We start from the raw sequence: 14980 nt of genomic DNA on the forward strand, positions 1-14980 counted from the left end.
GACTTAGAGAGGCTGCGGGGAGGGTGCAATTGTCCTGGGGTCCTTGAGGCCTGCGTGAAAGTCCAGAATCCTCATAGAGTTCAATAATTCATCCATCCATCTATCCATCTATCCATCCGTTCACTCATTCACTCTTCACTGACCTTTTCACTCATGATATATTGAACAAGGATCCTCTTGGTGTTGGTGGGGAATCATCCCCCAAACACACAGAGCCCCACCTCCAAGGAGCTCACAGATCTGACTGCTGCGCTCTCCGGCTGAAGCCCCCACCCAGGCCCGCCAGTGCTCACGGGAGACCGTGCAATCTTCATACTGTGACAGGGACGAGGCACAGCCCCGTTCCCCACTCACCAAGTCCTCATTATAGAGGGCTTGATCTTGCCTGTTCAGCTCTGCTTTCTGCCCTCCACAGAGGGCTCTCCCTCTCCCAGCCTGGTTCCAGGGGGAGGCGGGAATGCAGAGCAGACAGGCAGGGGCTGGGGCAGTGCTGGGCTGTTCTTTACTGGGGGCTCTGCGAAATGGGAAGAACAGAAAGGGACTGGAGCTGGGCTGTAAACGATGAACTGAGTGAGCAGAGAGAGGCAGAAGAGCCACAGTCGGAGGCGGGGGGCAGCTGCCAGCGAGGGGTTCTGGAGTAGAACATGATACAAAAGCTCTGGAGGGAGAGATGAGGGGGCTGGGAAGTATTGCTGGGGGGTAGAAACTGGCCTTTCCTTGATATTCTTTGTAAGACAAAAAACCCTGGAGATCCTTGCAGATAATATGTGGGTGCTGTCCCAGGCTCCTTTTAATGAGACTTTGTAGGGACGCGGCCACATGGGCCCTGGGAGTTACTTGCGTTACCCTGCATGGCTTATGGGGCTTTCCATGATCTGTGGTCTGCCCATGTTTTTAACTTTATCACTCATCTCTTCACCTTTCTTCTCCCCTAACTCCTCATCCAAACCCCACATTCCAGCCTGGCCTAGTTCCTTGGACCTCCCACCAACCTTGCTGTGACCTCTGCCCCAACACCTGGACTCTTAAGAAGCATTTGATCCCCTGGGCTCTCTGTTCCCTCCCTCGGTCTCTAGGTTGATCTGCCCAGACTATTTTCCTCTGGTTTCCTACCTTAGTATGATTTTTACTGCAGTCTTAGAGACAAGAATATAAACTTAGCGCACAGGTGAGTTTAACCAGTCTGCTCACACTCAGCACAACATACAGGCAAATAACTAGAATAATCAGGGAAGTGGCGCTGCCTGGCACCTTGCCCTTCGGGTTCACAATAAAACACAGTAATTCATTTATTAAAAATACCCACTGGGCACCTACTACCTCCCAGATATTCTGTTGGGTGCTAGTGATTTAAGTATACTCAATGGAATTCAAGTCTGCAATCCAAACCCTAACACAGCACCAACCCGAAACCCAAACCGAAGCCCAGTACCAGCCCTGATCCTAATGCCAACCCTGATTCCAAACCCAACACTAATCCTGATCTAACCGCAATCCTATCCTGGCCAAACCCAATACCAACTCTACCCTTAACCGAAACCCAACCCCAACCTTAATTCTAACCTTAGTCTTAAACATCTTTCAGTAAATGTGTGTCTCCTTTTCTGTCGTAGACAGTGAGGCATGCTGAGTAATAATGAAATTTATCTGATTCTGGATCATCCAGTGCCTTCAGGCTGGGAAAGGTAGAAGGCAGGTGAGACCAGGTTGAAAACCAGCTGAATACCAGGGGGTAACTTTGAAAAACAGAGTGTATATTTTCATGTAAGTCCCCACGAGCCTATGTCATGGTCATTTTCTAATATCAAGATCTGTAGTGTGACCCTGCCTGACTCAGCCAGTACCTGCCGGCTCCTCCCCTCGCTGGTCTCTGGGTTATACAGACCCTCTCTTGTGAATGCCCCAACCTCCTTTTGGCCTCAGGGCATCCACATGTTGTTCCCGTTGCCTGAGTATCTTTCCTCCCGTCCTCACCAGGCTGACTCCTGCTCAGTCCTCAGGCTCCTCTGAAATGTCACTTCCTGCCCTCTCCCCCAGACTCATTTTTCTTTTCTTCATGCTCCTGGCCCCTCTGCTTTCCTTTCAGGGCATTTGTATTTATGGCCATGTGTTTGTTTGCATGTTTATTTCTTTAATGCCTGTCTCCCCAGCCAGATGCTGACGTCTTTCAGGGCAGGAACTGTGTGTTTTGTTCACTGCTTTGGCCACAGCACCTGGCATACAGCAGACCTGTAGAAAACTTGGTTGATCAAACTATTGAAGGAATGAATGAACGCATTTTTCACTTCATAGAAGTGAAAAAAAGATTCCAGCCAACTGCAGCTCCTGGCTAGGGGATGTTTGTCCCAGGCCCTGTGCTGAGCACTGGGGAAGCCAGGAGAGAGGGGCTGGGTCTCCCAGTGCAGTCTACCATCCATTTCTGCTTCCAACGAACTCTCCCAGGCTTACTTGGAAACAAAAAAGATTTTTGAGATTCCATTTCCTCATTTCAGATTCTCTACCACCCTGAGTGGGAGGTCTGCAGGCAGCATCCTCACTATTTTACAAGATGCTTTTGCCCAGAGAGGTAAAAGCACTTTTGTGGTTAACCTGGCTGGTTGGCAGCAGTGTCAAAATCCCGTCTCCTGGTCCCCAGCCCTTGGCATTGAACGTTGCTTTCCTTCTGCCCCCTGCACTCAGAGGTGCTCAGCTCTGTATCTGTCTCCAGGAATGCAGCTTTGGGGATTGTCAGACTGCAGGCCCATCGTCGCATTTTGTTGACAGGCACATTGAGGCTGATGCTGGAACCAGCCTTGGGCAAGTGAGTCAGAGGTCAGCACCCTGGCCCCCAGCTAAGAGGGTGGCTTCTTCTCACCCAAACAAGGTCCCCCTTTCTGGAAGGTCATGAGGGTCAGTGCTCCTTATGCCAGCCCTGGGCGAATCGCTTGTTACCTCTCTGGAGCTTTACAATTACTCAATTTACCAGATGAAGAAATGGAAGCACAGAAAGTTGCAGTGACTTACACAAGGCACACAGCTAGTAACTGTTGGTGGTGGAATCTGAACCCAGATCTACTGAAGTCTAGAATCTTAACCTTATACTTAAAATCCCAAGAGTGCGAGGAAACGCTGCCAAAATGCAAAGCTGCCCGGACTGATAGTCAGATTATGGCCAGGGAAGCATCCTGGTCACTGCGGACAGCCAAGGCTGCGGCGAGTTTGATCTGGGCCCCGCCCCCAGGTTTCTGACGCCTCTGCCCTGCCCTGGATCCGCCCGTCGCCCGCCCCCTGCCCTGGCTGCTTTAGGCTCCGCCCCCGCGGGCAGCGCAGGACTCCCATTGGCTGCCGTTTCCATGGTTACATGGGGCCTGTGGCGCTCTGGCTTCCCTACACGTGTCCCCCGGAGCCGCCAGGAATTTGACAGGCGACCACGTGCGCGGCAGCGCGGGAGCCAGACAAAGGGCCCAGGGAGGTGGGGAACGAAGCCGGTGGAGGGGCCAGCGCGGCCGGCCCCACGGGCCGGCAGGGGTGAGCCCCGCGATCCTCCTGCGAGGAGGAGGAGGAGCACTTCACCTCCGCCTTTTTTTTTTTTTTTTTTTGTATTTTGGAGGAAAGAAAAAAAAAAATTGATGCTAGGAGGAAGGAGAGGTTTCCAGCCAGTCCCACCAACCCTCCCTTCTCCAGGAAAATACTGGTACACAGGCATCTTTTGAGGCCTGAGAGCCCACAGTGTCCTCACTTAGACACCTGTCTAACCTCGCCTTGACCTCAGTCCTTGAGGTTTCAATTTTCTTTCTCTGGCTTGTTCTGGAAGCAAAAGCTTAACAAGTATGGTTGTTTTGATGCTAGAAAAATGAGATCCAAGGAATTGTGGGAGATCTTGCCATCCATCCATCTTAAAACAGCTACTGCATCTCCAGTCATGATGATGTAAACCGCTCCCCTACCCCCAGCTTCTTCACTGGGTTCCTTGGCTTTGTGCCCAGCCAGGGCCTGAGCTGGGCCACTCAAGTCAGTGCAGTAGTCATCCTGTCCCACGTGTTTGCTGTCCTGTGGCCTCTCCTGGTTGGGGGCATTACCATTCTTCTAGTCTCCAGGCCAGATGCCTTGAATGTCCCCTTCCCCCAGCCCTTATTTCCATCACCAGTTGTATCTGTTTCCTATTGCTGCTGCAACAACTTACCACAAATTTCGTGATTCAAACAGCACAGATTTACTCTCTCAACTGTTCTGTAGGTCAGAAGTCTGACACAAGTCTCACTGGGCTTAATTCAAGGCGTTGGCAGCCCTGCGTTCCTTCTGGAGACCCTGAGGGAGGATCATTTCCTGGCCTTTTCCAAATGTAGAGGCTGCCCTCATTGCTTGGCTGGTGGCCCCATTTCATCCCTGGAGCCAGGGGTGGGCAGTGGGGTCTTCCTTTACTGTGACACAGATTCTTCTTCTCTTTTCCACATGTAAGAACACTTATGATCACTTTGGCCAACTTGATAGTTGAGAATGATCTCCTCATCTCAAAGTCAGGGAATCAGCAACCTTAATTCCATCTGCAATCTTAATTCTCCCTGTCATGTGACATAAGATAGTCATAGGTTTGGGTATCAGGACGTGGACATCTTTGGGGACATTATTCTGCTGACCACACCACTCCTGATGGTTTGACGTCCAAAATCTCTCCACAGTCCACCTCCTCTCTTCTCCCTATCTGGCTGCCCACATCTCTGCCAAGATGCTTACAGTAGCCACCTGTCCTTTGTCCTCCTTTCTCTCACCCCAGTCTGTCCACAGCCCCCGGGGTGAGTGCTTCAAAATATAGATGCTGCTCCTTCCATGGCCCTGATCACCTGCAGGCAACAGTTCAAACTCTCGCCTTCCATGGCCCTGATCACCTGCGGGCGACAGTTCAAACTCTGTACTTGGGCCCAAGGGCCCTTGACCTGCCCCACTACTCACCCTGCCCTGTTGGCTCCTCCAGACCCATCCTCTCTGTCAATCTGCCTCACGCCTTTGCTCCTGTAATACTAAATCACTTCCGGTGCTCTTTATTCCCCAGGGCATTTGACATCTCCTGGCCTTTCTGGATTATCTGCCCACTTTTATTTATCTCCCTTGAGAAACCGTCTCTAACCCCTAGGTTGAGTTAAGGGCCCCTTTATTGCGCTTTCCTAGAACCTAAATGTGCTCATCACTGACCGCGGTGGCCCCGAGAGATATGAACCCGTGTCTCCTCTTCCTGTCTCTGTAATCCCTCTGGAATGGGTACTGCATCTCATTTGCCTCTTTGGTCACACTGCGCATCATGCATTGGCCGCACTCATCTCAGGAACTTGGTGGTGGATGTGCAGGAACGAGCTGGGCTATTCTGGGAAGCAAAGGATAAAGTGAATGGAAAAGCCCTTCCCTTCTTGGTGCAAGAGGACCTTTGCTCTCCTTCTGGTTGCTGGGGTGGAGAAGTAATCACAGCAGCGATAACGGGACTAACATTGCAGGCTGGTCCACACCAGGGATCTGCTAACAGTTTGACATGCATACTGTCAACTGATTCTGACAACAGCCTAGGAGATACCAATCATTATCCACACCCCCATTTTATAGCTGAGGACCTTAAAGCTTGTGAGGTTAAGCACAGAGGGCTTCAGAAGAGATCCTGGGCCAGGAAGGTGGCCTGGGCCATGTTTGGAGGGGTGATGGGAGCCCGTGGAAGTGTCCTCAGGCAGGGGGCTATGCCTGGCCCGGCCTTGGGTGGAGTTGACCTGGCCCCTCAGGAGCAGCTTCCAGGATGCACTTCCTGTAGCCTCTTCTTTCCTCTCACTTCCTGTTTCCTTTTCCTCATTGTTCTGCCAGCCTATTGTCATCATCTCCCCTCGACGAAGCACATCCAACCAGGATATGAAGGCAGGAGGTTCATTTTCAAAAGTAAAGGAAGGGGAAGGGGGAGTTAGTGTTTAACAGGAATAGAGTTTCAGTTTGGGAAGATGAAAACTTTTTGTGCATGGATGGTGGGGACGGTTGTACAACAATGTGAATGCACTTAATGCCACTGAACAGTACACTTTAAAATAGTTAAAATGGCAGCTTTTATCTTATGTATATTTGACCACAATTTAAAAAATCCCCCCCCCCAAAAAAAAAGGAAAGGAAAGGAAAAGTGCTTCACTTTTGGAGAATTTTTGAAGATCGGCCTTCCATTGCACCTTTGTCATTTCTCAAGTCCCCTCCCAGGGACCAGGCCATATGCATCCTCACTTCATCCTGGAAACAACCTCTCCTCGAGGAGAGGTGCCTCCTCCTTTGCAGCAGAGGAGACTGAGGCTCAGAGGCCGGAAGTGGTAAGGCTGTGTTTAAAAATGGTAGGCCTCTAGTTCCAAGGTGCAGTGTAGGGAAATGTTAGGAGTTTGGGCTTAAAACGGGCTCCGCTCCTGACTGCGGTGAGACCTTGGGTAAATATTTCCCATCACTGACTTTCCTCTTCTGGCAACTGGGGACGATAATAATGTCATCCCCAGTGCAGAGGGAAGATTCGATGAGATATTGTTGTAAAGTCTTAGCGTGGGGCCTTGGCCACCATCAAAACTAAAATTCCCTCCAGAGTCCTGCTGGTGCCCCCTCTTGGTGCTGCAGTGGGTAGAGGGCTGGATGTGAGGCCAGGAGACCTGTGTCAGCCCGACACTGACTTTCTCTGTGACCTCGGGGAGATCCCCTCCCCTTCCTCGGCCTCAGATTTCTCTCTGTAAAGCCAGGAGTGGGTAAGGTCAGCAGGACTCTTTTCAGTTCTGGTTTTCTGGGGCTCCGTTCACAGCCCAGACATCTTCAGAATCATTGCCTTCTGTCGGGCCCATCCTCCAGTGGAAACTGGGCCAGGTCTCTGGTTCTATGTTTGCCCTTGATCTTTTCAGCAGCATTTAACTCCCAAAAAGAGGAAGAGGAAGATAACAGAGTTCTCGAATCCCAGGGTATGTACGAATCTTTGCCTGCCACCCAGGCCGAGGCTGGGGACAGACCTGGCCTCTGACAGAGCCACCAGCAAGAACTCTTGCCACCTCTAGGGTGAATTCTGTCCAGTTCCTGCCATTGGCTTAAAGTGTTTCCTGGTGGTTCTGGGTGCAAATTCGCCCCAACCTCACACCTACATGTAAGTTTCAGTATCTCAGAGACGAGCTTCATTTTTCCTGTATCTTTCACCGTCTCCGCAGGGCTGGGCCCAGGGCAACGGAGGTGGGTTGAAGCACCCTGGGCGGGGCTCTGGGAGATGCTGGGTGGTGCAAACAACACTCAGCAGGAGAGTTCTTAGTAAATGAGACCGGGCCATGTGGTCACTATTATTACTAATAAATCATGTAGTAAAAATCCCTGATGGGACATCCATGGGTGATGGATGTGGAAGGGTAAACATTTGGAAAGACCCACCCATAATAATAATAATTTTAAAACTAGGCAACAATTGTTGAGTGATCCCTGAATTTGAGGTACTGTGCTGGGTATGGACAGTCAACTCGTATTTTCAGCTTGGAATCAGGTAGGGGACACTGGCTTCTCCATTTTACATATGGAGGCACTGAAGCTTGAGGAAGCTGTGCTCAAGGTCATGTTGCTCACCTGATGTGTGTGTGACCTTATCTTAACTAATTATACCTGTAACCACCTCATTTCCAAATAGGGTCACATTCTAAGGTTCTACTGGGTAAGACTTCAATATATCTTTTTGAAAAATATTTTATTAAAAATCTTTCAACATTATCTTTTTTTGTGTGTACTGTGGAAAAATACACAAGAAATAAAACTTATCATCCTAATCATTTTAAAGTGTGGCATTATCAGTCAGACTTTTAAAAATGTTTCCTAAGCAATTATTTTCTTTTTGGGAGAGGAGGGGTAGATAATTACATTTCTTTCTTTCTTTCTTTCTTTCTTTCTTTCTTTTTCTTTCTTTCTTTCTTTCTTTCTTTCTTTCTTTCTTTCTTTCTTTCTTTCTTTCTTTCTTTCTTTCTTCCTTCCTTCCTTCCTTCCTTCCTTCCTTCCTTCCTTCCTTCCTTCCTTTCTTTCTTTCTTTCTTTCTTTCTTTCTTTCTTTCTTTCTTTCTTTCTTTCTTTCCTTCTTTCCTTCTTTCTTTCCTTCTTTCTTTCCTTCTTTCCTTCTTTCTTTCTTTCTTTCTTTCATATGTTGTATTATCCTTGTGTCCCTGGGATGAATCCAACTTGATCATGGTGTATGATCTTTTTCATGTGTTGTTGGAGTCTGTTTGCTAGTATTTTGTTAAGGATTTTTGCATCTATGTTCATCAGTGATATTGGCCTGTAATTTTCTTTTTTGGTAGTGTCTTTGTCTGGTTTTGGTATCAGGGTGATGGTGGCTTCATAGAATGAGTTTGGGAGTATTCCCTCCTTTTCAATCTTTTGGAAGAGTTTGAGAAGGACTGGTATGAGTTCTTCTTTGTATGTTTGTTAGAATTCCCCAGGAAAGCCATCTGGTCCTGGACTTTTGTTGGTAGGGAGGTTTTTTTATAGCTGATTTTACTTCATCTCTAGGGATCAGTCTGTTCAAGTGGTCTATTTCTTCTTGATTCAGCCTTGGTGGACTGTATGTTTCCAGAAACTTGTCCATTTCTTTTGGGTTGTCCAATTTGTTTCCATATAGTTGTTCATAGTTATTTATTTTTCAGTGGAGGTACTGGAGAGTGAACCCAGAACCTCATGTGTGCTAAGCATATGCTCTACCACTGCGCTATACCCTCCCCTCCACCAGTGACATTTTTACGCAGCCATCACCACTGCCCATTCACAGAACCCTTTTCATTTTGCAAAACTGAAACTCTGTCTCCGTTCAACACCAACTCCCCATTCCCTCCCCCCCAGCCTCTGGCAACCACCATTCTAGTGCCTGTCTCTATGAATTTGACTACTCTAGGTTCCTCAAAAAGGTGAATCATACGGTGTTTATCCTCTTGTAACTGGTTTATTTCACTTAGCATCATGTCCTTAAGGTTTATCCACATTGTAGCATTAGTCAAGATTTCCTTCCCTTTTAAGGCTGAATAATATCCCTCAACATATCTTTTTGGGGGACACAATTAACTCATCATTGGAGTTGGAAGTCTGAGTCTTGGCCATTCCAATACTGAGGCATAAGACATGAGTAGGAACCAGCCAAGAAGGTTGAGGAGTGGCAGGGAGGTGGAGGGAAATCAGGAAACTGTGCCTTCAGTATTGAGGAGGGAGTGATGATCAGCGCCAGGGTGGCTTCAGGTCAAACAAGAGGTGGATGGAGACGGACCATCAGGTTAACAACGGGGAAGACTTTGGTGATCTGGATGAGAGCAATGTTGGTGGAGTGGAAGGAATGAAGCCTGTTTGGAGTAAGTTTTGGGAGACTGGGATGAGAAGAAGCAAGCACAGCAGGCGGATAACTCTTTGGATGAATTTTGTAATAAAAGGCAGCTGAGAAATGGGGTGATAGCTGAAGAGAGTCATGAAGTCAGAGGTTTTGTAAACATGGGAGTAGTTACTGCACTTTTGTATGCGGGTGAGAATTATCCAGCGGGGAGGGGAAATCTGATGATACAGGGTGTAAAGGGAAGGTGGCTCCGGCATGTCCCTGAGGGCAGGTGGTGAAAGCTGCTACTCAGGGCAGGAGGGGCAGAGGGCGTGGGCCAGGTGGGGAGTCGGGGTGGTGGTGGCAGTCCCCAGATAGTGTCCTTATTGTTCCTGTCTCTCTGAAATAGAACACTGCCATCAGATGAGAGGGTCAGGGGAGGTGGTGCTGGTGGTCTGAGGAGTGGGCAGAAGGCTCTCAGAGTCACAATGGTAACCTAGGAGAGGGGCGAATGGTTGGACCAGGAAAGGAGGTGTGAGTGCCAGAAAGAAAAACAGCTGTCGTTTGCTGCGGATTTGGTCTGTGCCAGGCACCATGTGAGTGATATTTCTCACGTTTTCTCATTTAATTCTCCCACCAACTCCATGTGACATATATTTTTATTTTCCAGTTTACAGATGTGGAGACTTTAAGATATAGGAAGGTGATGTAACTTTCCTCAGATGGTATAACCTGTAAGTCTGACCCCAAAGCCTGACTGCTAAGCAAGCCTGTCCAAATCCCGCAGGAAGCCTGGACGCTACTGTGTCAACAAAGAAATTACATTTTTTTCTCTCTCTGTAGAAGTACTAAAAAGTTTATTTTAGAAATTTTGGAAAATTCAAAGTCACATAGACAAGAAAAAAAAATTTTAATGGCTATAATTTCACCACCCAGAAATAATTACTGTTAAAATGTACTTTCTTTGTTGCTTTTTTTTCCCCAACGCATGTTAACTGTGGCAGATCTAACGTGTTTAGCAAATCCCGTCTCCCTTCTGTTGCGGGAACGCAGCTAGACTACATTTCCCAGCTTCCCCTGCAGATGGGGTGGCACGTGATTGAGTTCTGACCAATGGGATGTGGAGGAATTGATGTGTTCACTTCTAGTCCTGGCACCATAAATGCCTCCATGCTCTTTCTTTTGTCTTGTTGCTCATAGGATGTGAAGGATTCAGTAAAGGATTCCAGGACCCTTAGGGGGCAGGCAGACCACTAGTCTGAGGGCACCTGGGTTTCCGAATGACTCAGTGGAGTAGAGACCCCTTCTCTCCCTGATAGTTCCACGAGAGTGAAATAAATCTTGGCTATGTTGTCACTGGACTCTGGGAGCTGCTTGTTAAAGCAGTTAGCCTGATACAGAAACATCATACAAATATTGGAATCATACTGTAGATACAGTTTTTAGGCTGATTTACTATTATTATTATTATTATTATTATTTACCATTTACTATAACCTTCCCCCACATTATTAAATAATCTAGGACAGCATGATCTTAATGGTAGTCCATGATAATTATTTATTTACCCAATCCCATATGGTTGGATATTTAGGTTGCTTCCAACATTTTGCTTTTATAAGACATGCTCCAGTGAGCATCCTCATGAAAAACTGGGTCACCCTATCTGGAGATACACCAGTTCATCCCACCTCTGTTTCCTGCCTCTGAGCCTCTCCTCTGCCTGTGCTTCAGGAGATGCCCCAATTCCATGGAGACTATCTGAAGAAACGAGTGTAGCGGGATGAAATGTACTTCCTTGGACAATGGTGTGCACAAACTTTGATTTTTCTAGACTTGATCTCATTTTGCTCTTGTGTCTCCTTTCCTGCTGATGTCGTGGCGGTGGAGGAGGTGGGATGACAAAACTGAAAGTCAGCCTTTTCTTTTGTAAAACAGTACCTTCCAGGCAAGTATCTGGTCAATGTAAAGCCTTAACTCCTTGTAAGGGCGGTTCCTCTGCACTCAGGGTATCTCCCTTCTGTTTCCTTTCGAAGGTGGTATCTGGCTGCGTGGATAAGCTTATGTGGCCCAAAGGGGTTGAAAGGTGTATCTCGTCCTACTTGCTGTCCCCGCACCTGCTCAGGTGTGGCTGGTTTGGTATGCTCTAGTCTCTGGGCATCACGTTGACTTTGGCTGATGGTAACCGTGGACCTTGCTTTGTACCAAACCTCTCATCTCAGAGTCAAGCCTCTTTCCATCTGTGTTGGTTTAGGGCGGCTGTAAGAAAGCTCCCCAAACTGAGTGGCTTCAAACAGCAGATGCTTATCTGTAATGGAGTTTAGAAGTCTGAGGTCACGGCGTTGCCAGCGCTTTGCTTCCTCTGAAGCCTCCGGGGAAGGATCCTTCCTTGCCTCTTCCCACTTACGGTACCTCCAGGCTTGTGAAGGCATCACTCCAGTCTCTGCCTGCTCCTCTTCCTCTTCTTACAAGGACATCAGTCATACCAGGTTAGGGTCCATCCTAATCTCCTCGCCCTAACTCAGTTGCATCTTCTAAGAGCCTATTTCCAGGTCAGTTCACATTCAGAGGTGTGGGGTGAGGGGTGGCTAGGACTTCAACAAACCTTTTGTGGGGAATACAGTTCAATCCATAATGACCTCCCTGGATCCTCTCAGCTCCTGGGCGTCCTCCACTCAGTGACAGTGAGGGTCTTTATGAGGCTGTCCGCAGTCCCACCTACCTGGGGACCCTCAGCCGTTTCCACTCTCCTGCAGCCTTGCCACGTGGGGTACAGGGTCAGGCCCAACGTGGACACATCCTGGGGGGCACAGATGCCACCTTGGATGTCCTCACATCCCCTAAACTTATCTGAATCCTTCTACTTCCCTAGGACCCTCAAGTCTGGCCTTCCTCCTGCCACGTCTCCTGTCCTGTCCACTCCCCGGACTGTCCAGCTGCAACTCTCACGTCGAAGCCTCCCTCCTGTCCAGCTGCAACTCTCACGTCGAAGCCTCCCTCTTGCCTATTCCGTGCTACAAATGTTATCCACCCCCCCTTCATGGGGCAAAGGCCTCATGGTTTGAGTTTCGTGGTGGTGGCAATTTGAGAGAGAGAGAGAGAAAAGTACTGAATTAGCAAAAGGGAAAAACACAGCAGGAAAGATTTCCAAGATTCTACGCCTGTTAAAATGTTTTTGATGTTAGACCCTATTCGCCTTGACCTTTGAAAGTCTAAACAGATGAAAACCCTGGTCTCCCTTTATCTGCCAGCCTGTCTACTCCGTCAGTGAACCCTGACCGTACAGCCCTGTCTGTTCCTCCAAAGGCTCCCGGCCTTGATTTCTTCTTCTGGGACACTTTCCCTCGTACCCCATTGCTGTACGCTTTCACTCATGCTTTGGGTCTCAGCTCTGACGACACTTCATTGGGGGAAGCTGTTCCTGATTCCTCAGACAGATAACCTCCGGACAACAGGCTGCCATCACCCAGTGCACTTGTGACTATGTGTTTTACATCTGTGACCCTCCGCAGACCAGAGCTCCCGGAGGACAGGAGCTGCACGTGCTTTGTTCCTCTCCGGGTTTCCACTGTGGGCACTTGGCAGTAACTCACCGAATTCTGGGTGAAGGGATGAAAGCCGGTGACAGTGACACAACATCATTTTGTATTAGATTGAACCATGTGAACTTGCCAACTAAATTTGGGTTTTTTTCACCTACCAAAATCTCAGTTGCCTGTGATTGAAGCCCTCCCACGCTTTCCTTTCTTGCAGACCCCATCACTGGGCAACGATCAGTCTGTCCGCTGGGGAGGAGAGGCTGCCGATGATCTGTAATTTCTTGGACTCCCTGTCTCCCCTCTGATGTTGGCCATCAATCTTTCCATGCCTGGAAGATTCTGCATTGGGTGAGTCAGCGCATGTATGGTAAAATAGCCCGTGTGGTTTAGCCACTTCCTCCAGTTTCTAATTGTTCTTCAATTTCTCCTTGGCCTGGTGAATTACCTTCATGCCTCGTGTCTTAGAGTAGCTTAGAGGTTGACCACTGTTTGAGGGGGTGTAGAGTAGCTGGTAAGAGCAATGGATTTGATGTCAAACAGCTCTCAGTGTGGGGCCTGGTACACACTAGGTGCTCAATAAATGCTTGTGGAATTATGGAAAGCAGATTGGGGTCTGAGTCACAGCTCTGCTACTTATTGACTTTGAGATCTTGGGAGAGTTGCTTACACTCTCTGAGTCTCACTCTCATCTATAAACTGGGGTAACCCTGTACCCACCTGAAACTGAGAGGATGGAGGCAAAGGGTTTTTTTAGCCTGGGGCTGGGTCCACATGAGGCTTCATACCAGTGGGAGTTGATGGTGGTGGGTGTCTCTCAGCAGTGTCCTCTCTTCTTTTCCAGACTGTTCCAAGCATCTCTCATCTGGTTTCCCAACTTCTTATCTCTTCCCCTCCAGCCACCCGGAACCCCTCACCCAAGGATTAATCAGTGTTCTCATCTGTGGCCCTATCACTTTCTGCTCAGAGCCCTGCAGAAGCTCCTCATTGCCTGTCTAGTGACATCCAGGCTCCTGTGGCATCCGAAGCTCTCGAGGTTGGCCTCACCCACCCACACTTCCAGCCTCGTCTCTGATTACACTCCTGCGCTTCAGCCAAACGTGTGTGTCACTTGCTGCTTCCGCCCCAACCCCGCCCAGCTTCCAGACTCCCTGTTCCACTCAACCTGTCCCTCCCACCTGGGATGCTCTCACCTTACCAAGTAAGACAGTGCTTGTCAATGAACTTTGGTGTCAGATGGCTAATATAAAAAAAAAAAGGAAATAACAAGTGTTGGAGAAAATGTGGATAAATCAGAACCCCGTGGGCTACTGGTAGAAATATAAAATGATGCAGCTGCTGTGGAAAACAGTATGGTGGTTCCTGAAATAGGTAAACCTAGAATTATCATATGAGCCGGCAATCCTACTTCTGGGTATAGACCCAAAAGACTTGAAAGCAGAGAACTGAAGAGATGTCTGTGCACCCATGTTCACAGCAGCATTGTTCACAGTAGCCAAGGTGTAAAAGCAACCCAATATCCATTGACAGGAGAGTGATCGACAAAATGTGGCAAATACATAGTAGAATATTGTTCAGCCTTAAAACGGAAGGGGATTCTGATACGTGCTACAACCCGGATGAATCTGGAGGACATTATACTAAGTGAAATAAGCCAGTCACACAAAAACAAAACTATGATCCCACTTATCTGAGGTCCCTAGAGTAGTCAAGTTCATAGAGTCAAAAAGTAGAATGGTGGTGGCCAGGGGCTGGAGGAGGGAGGAGTGGGGAGTCAGTGTTTGATGTGGGGATTCAGTGTTTGATGGGGACAGAGGTTCAGTTGAGGAGATGAAAAGCGTTCTGGAGGTTGGTTGCACAACAGTGTTGATGTGCTTAATGCTGCTGAACTTACACTTAAAAAGGCTTAAGGTGGTAAATTTTGTGTTTTGCGTATTTTCCAATTTAAAAAAAAAAAAGAGAGAGGCTTTGAAGACTGCCTTTGCTAGGAGCCGCCATCAAGAGATGTCCTTGCTTAGCGGGACAGAGGATGGTCTGCGTCAGGCAGCATCTGCTCTGCAGCTGGAGCCAGGCCCCCAGGAGCATTCCAAACCCCACCACAGAAAAGGCCGAGTGCTCTGGGGCTTCCTCTGTCCTCATCCTTCCTTCACCTGGCCTCA

At 48.4% G+C, this 14980-nt stretch overlaps 1 long non-coding RNA gene across 11 annotated transcripts in view; it reads left to right on the forward strand.

Annotated features, from left to right (window-relative positions):
• The window catches only part of LOC140696178 (uncharacterized), a 71361-nt gene extending 57270 nt beyond the window's left edge, over window positions 1-14091 (forward strand). For 7 of the 11 annotated variants that reach the window (XR_012072296.1, XR_012072294.1, XR_012072295.1 and 4 more), the window contains 2 exons: window positions 13039-13172; window positions 13721-14091. This is a non-coding gene — a long non-coding RNA (uncharacterized lncRNA). Of the gene's footprint in view, window positions 1-9770; window positions 9882-9955; window positions 10020-11539; window positions 11775-12157; window positions 13173-13720 lie in introns of those variants that run through there. The other 4 variants (XR_012072297.1, XR_012072302.1, XR_012072300.1 and 1 more) reach the window with 4 other exon arrangements.
• The last annotated feature ends 889 nt before the right edge of the window (window positions 14092-14980 follow it).

Source organism: Vicugna pacos, chromosome 4, assembly GCF_048564905.1.
Source record: "Vicugna pacos chromosome 4, VicPac4, whole genome shotgun sequence".
NCBI classification, from domain to species: domain Eukaryota; kingdom Metazoa; phylum Chordata; class Mammalia; order Artiodactyla; family Camelidae; genus Vicugna; species Vicugna pacos.